Source organism: Botryllus schlosseri, chromosome 1 (genome assembly GCF_051294905.1).
Source record: "Botryllus schlosseri isolate E-star chromosome 1, Bs_hap1, whole genome shotgun sequence".
NCBI lineage: Eukaryota > Metazoa > Chordata > Ascidiacea > Stolidobranchia > Styelidae > Botryllus > Botryllus schlosseri.
This window is the reverse complement of record NC_137236.1, coordinates 35,172,615-35,177,949: the sequence shown is the minus strand read 5'-3', so window position 1 is coordinate 35,177,949 and position 5,335 is coordinate 35,172,615. Positions and strand designations below refer to the sequence as shown.

The 5,335-nt window shown below is 41.5% G+C and overlaps 1 long non-coding RNA gene across 1 annotated transcript in view; it reads left to right on the top strand.

Annotated features, from left to right (window-relative positions):
• LOC145436003 (uncharacterized) overlaps positions 1-5,335 on the top strand; it is a 227,078-nt gene that overhangs the window by 60,786 nt on the left and 160,957 nt on the right. The window lies entirely within an intron of this gene.

Here is a 5,335-nt window from a genome sequence, read left to right as displayed (position 1 = left end):
CGTGCACTACTCTGCGTTACTGTGTTGGCGTTGAGATAAGGAAGCAAGGCCTGAGAGAAAACAGTACAAATCAGTAGCTTGGAGGCCTTCCTCTGTTTTTTGTCTAACTCGTAGTCAAGTGATGTTTTGTGTTGGCGGAAATACTTTTGGACAAAGCCGACGAAATATACAATCGCATAGCAGCCAATATATATATGCGGCTATTTTAGTAACAATACCTGATGATCCAGGGGCTGGCAACTTCTTCAGCCAGAGGGCCGGATATGGGAAAATAAAGTAGGCCTACTTGGCGGGGCAGGAATCCTGAATGGATATATATCAGTCGCGTGTTTATCCACCAACACAAAGAATAAATCTTATCTACTGTGAGCTTTAAGTTTAAAATATAGAGACCAAAAACAGTACACAAAGATTTTATTAACGAGCTGTAGTACTTCTGTAGCTGTTGAAGTCAATGAGACATCTGCGGTCGATCAAAGTTGTCCACAAGTTCTTTTAACTCGAAGGCTGCATGTCGGACGTAGAAACCGCACATCAGTTGGCTTGGGACGCAGCTTTGTCTCGTTAATGTTCATGGTCGAAAATGTATGTAGACTAGAACATGTAGCTCCATGGCCATCTTTCTCAGGTTGGCAAACGTGGAATTATTCAGTGAAGCATAAAGAGTTGGCATTATCATGCAAGACAGAATACTGTATGCAGGGCGCTCAATATCCCGTCGTGGGCTGTATGTTGCCCGCTCCTGTGATAAACTGTACTCGGTAGTGTCGGAATTCTATCTGTTCATTGGTATCGCAGATTCAATTGGGATGTACCGAGATAACGATCGAGGTTCCCTAACATACTTTTTCCTCGAATCAGGATGCCTATCCACCAAGCTCATCATTGTACAAAATGTCGAGTCAAATAAACAGATTTCGGTCACGAATCATAATTGCGGGTCATTTTCTATAATCTTACGCCGGTAACATCCAAAGCAGTGGTTGTCAGCCGGTGAGGAACAGCGACGCAAATGAATACATAAAGTATATACACTACAGCCGCCTGAGAGAAATGAAGTTTCTTGAATTCGGAATGAGTTCAATCTGTGCAGACAATTCCAAGTTTCAGCAACGACAATAATCCTAATTATCTTACGATTTTAAATTTAGTGGTTGCGTCGCACCAACCACACACTATACACTACACCAGCGGTGTCAAACATCCGGCCCGCGAGGCAAATTTGAGTTAATTGAAACATGCTTATATCATCCAGCACACTCGTAATAAATGTTGAGATTTTTTGTAGGAAATTCTTTCAATAAATCACCCCTCAAGAGATCAAATGTTGATCACGTCCATTGTCCATAGGTCACTATATAATAATCATTGAGTTATATTTTTCATGTGAACAAGTCACACACAATTAATGTACAATGCGATAAGATACAATGAGGTGTTATGAACAGATAAAGGATGTCGAACGACACGCATCAGGCCTAGCTGTGCCGATGCGGTGTTCGACCAAGCCTTGCTACACCAGGGGTCTCAACTTCCCATGTGTAACGGGCCGCATTTTACCAGCAAAAGAGGCCGCGGGTCGCAGAACATTCTTACCATGTATTTGTGAGCTACTAATTTAGGCTAATGTAGTCTATTTACCTTTCGTATACGTGCGCTTAGTACGTTTTCATGCATTCTAAAGCAATAATGGACTGCGTTCGTAAACTGCTGTTTTTTGTAAGAATATGTATCTTCCCGGGGTGCGTTACGGTAACTTGTTCGTTACCGAGGCCATTGTTATTTTGAGCTCTCGCTGATAAAACCCACCCAGATAACGTCTGATGTGATGTCGGTGGATTCGTCCAATGCTAGGCTAATGCAGTGATGGGATGACTCGAGTCATGACCTGAGTCATGACTTGAGTCATGACTTGACTCGAGTCACCTTTTTCGTATGACTTGACTTGACTCGAGTCACTTTGCTAAAATATCTTGACTTGACTTGACTCGGCGTATCAGAAATGTGGATTGACTCGTGACTCGGAGCAAAATTCACGAGTCAATTTCGAGTCATCAAGCAATCGATGTCGATAAACATCATTGTGTCTTGCATATGTTCGGATCGTACGCGAAACGCTGGTGAGAGCGTGAGAGCGTGAGCCCATGAGAGCGACCGATTGTTCAATGATCGTGCGTTTTACTATAGGCCTCCATTGTTCTCTCACAAATAACTTGGCCGCAAACGAAGTGATCGAAGCTTACAGCATACGCTGTCGTAAACTAGTATAGTAAAGTAATTTATTAGCAAAATGTCAATTTCTCATCTCTGTTCATAACTTAACCAAACCTCTTGCCTTGTTGAAATTGAATTGCAATATAGTTTATATAGTCCTCAACCATTGGCGCAGGCTAGAATTGTATCATATCAATTTGTAAATTGGTAATGTTTTGCATCTTATCAATTCGTTTCTTTATTCTCTATTTTGGCTGGTAACTTTAATCCGACGCTATGTAATTCCTTACGTAGTTTAGCATTTCTACGTATATGTGAGCGATAAAGCGCCTTTTTTGCGTTGATTTTTATCTCTATATTTGTTCATAGGTTCAGAATCAATGACCACTCAATCTGTATTTCAGACAGCTAGAGCTAGTAAAATGCAATGACGTAAGCATGCCTCATACTTCGAAAAGGCAACTTGACTTGTTACTTGACTCGTGACTTGACTTGACTGTACTCGACTTGACTCGAGTCACCTCCAAAAATCGATTGACTTGACTTGACTCGAGTCACCTTCGAAAATCGATTGAGCTTGACTTGACTCGAGTCAAAATGTCGAATGACTCGTGACTCGAAGGTATAGTGACTTTATCCCAACACTGGGCTAATGTAGTCTACGCGGCAACGTGCAATAAAAGATCGACTGACATTTCTTTTACTCTTCTGGTCACGGTTGCATCAGACAGCTGTAGGCCCACTTCGTAATTTGTCATGTGATGGTGTCCATTCTGCTAAGTTCCGGAAACAGTGAATATTCGCACAGTAGGCCTATGTTAATTTTTTATTGAAATTATACCTTCTCCAGTAGATTTTTTGTGTTTAGCGATATTCCAATGAGTCTGTATCGTCGTCGGTAATGTTAACACTGCCTCGAAATATGGATTGCTGGGCTTGACACCTAGCCAGCAACGTTTTTCCAGATCAGGCGATATGTATAATCCAGAAGAAACTTACGTTGTATCATTTGAAGCTTCTACGCTTCGTTACGACAATTGTTCGACGACAAATATGACAAATCGGTTTTCCATTTATATCTGAGAAAGCAAATTCATTGTTCCACGGAGTGTTACAAACACAGTTTTCACCTTTTAATTTCTCGTTCCTGTTTCTGTTCAAACTATTCGCGGTGAGTGAAACACTCTTTAAAAGTGTACGACACAGCGGGATTCTCTTAAACCAGAGTTCAGAGGAATGCGGATTCAAATTAACAAATCTAAACTCGAGCATATATCAAGAAACCAGAACACATGAGTAGCCTATTCAAACAACACAGAGACGGTACGATAAGAGACGAGCTAAGTAGCTATTAATATGCAACAATACTGTGCTAGTAGAACCCCCTCAAAATCGCCAATGAATGTTTCATTCGGCTTTATTACAGACAATGCGATCGCAGAGAAACGATGGCCAGGTGAGGCACAAACGAATCTGATTCATGCACTATTCGCTAACAATTGGACAGTCGAAGCGCAGTGAAACGCGCTATCGATGCCGGAATCCAACTTCCAACAGTCTTGTAACTAGGAATTATATAGTAGCGACGGCCAACACGCAATGCGGAGTCAATACTTTCCTTTATACTTGTGTAGCTGTTATATATTTTACATCCATAGCTACGTTAAATTGGATATTTTACATCCATAGCTGCGTTAAATTGTGGTATGTGATAGCTCCTTTGTGTCCTTTATGCTGTGTTCGACTGCTATACCTGTAACCCCTAATTGTGGTATTTGATAGCTACACTTACATAGCCTGCGTTGTCGTTGTTTGGTCATGGTCAGTGGTGCCACTCCTAGTGTTTTTACACTAGATCCAGTGTAAATTTTGACTTGGCCTAGTACATTTTCCTTCGAAATTAGGCAAATAGGTTTTTTTTTTACTGAACAAATTTGTAACTGAGGAATGAGGATGCTATTTTCATGCGCTCCGAATAATTGATACCGGTACTTGAAGAGATAGTAAACTTGACCATTTAGCAAAATAGCGACCAGTCCTACATGTATTGTAAAATATGGAATCGCAACGGCTATTGGTGTGCACAGAAAATGCTATCTATGCCCACTGCCATTGTTACGTGCGTACGTGTTTGTGTGTGTGCTCGTATGTTGGGGGTGTTGGGGGGGGGGGGGGGGGTGCCTCACCAGTCATGAACGTCACTGCGCTACACACTACACCGGGGGTGTCAAACATCCGGCCCGTCGGACGATTTCATCTGGCCCGCGAAGCAATTTTGAGTAAATTGAAACATGCTTATCATCCAGCACACTCGTAACAAATGTTGAGATATTTTGTAGGAAATACTTTCAATAAATCATCCCTAAGACAGCAAATGTCGAAATTCCTCAGGCTTTTTTTCGTATTGGGGGATTAAACTACTTCTACTCTACAAACTGAAAATAGCGAAAAGTAAGTAAGTAGATCACAAAATATTAAGATGTAGCAGAAGAGAAAATCAGATCTACTTTCAACGACTACTTCACCTCGAAGCCAATAAAGCGCACAAGTACAGCACAAGTGCGTCAACGATATATCGCCGGCTATCCGACAGTCGTCGGGCATGTCCGCATTCAAGTCGAAATACAAGCAATTTCTTCTAAATGAATACTAGTCAGTCTTCAGGACTACCGGACCACGATCTAACATCGACATCGCCCTCCGCCACATCATTTCGTCGCTTGCGTCTTATATTCTCTGCATACTTTTCATTCAGTGTGCAACTGTGCATGCCTAGGCTAATGTGGGTGTCTGATCTTGAAGGCTACTCCCAGTTGTTTCGACACCTTCCTATCTTTTCATTGTATCGCAGTCATGTGATGTTTTGAAACGATGAAAATATTATCGAACCTGATTGATTGATATCCATTCAGGATTCCTGCCCCGCCAAGTAGGCCTACTTCATTTCCCCATATCCTAGGGTTACCATACGTCCTTAGAGCAAATTGCGAGTGATATGTGTGTGATATATGACAGCAGAAGTTACAAACCGCAAATCTACTTTCCTACACAAACCAAAGTCTGATATAGGATTTGGACAAGTAATTTGTTGCTCTGGTGATATTTGTTTAATATAAATGAT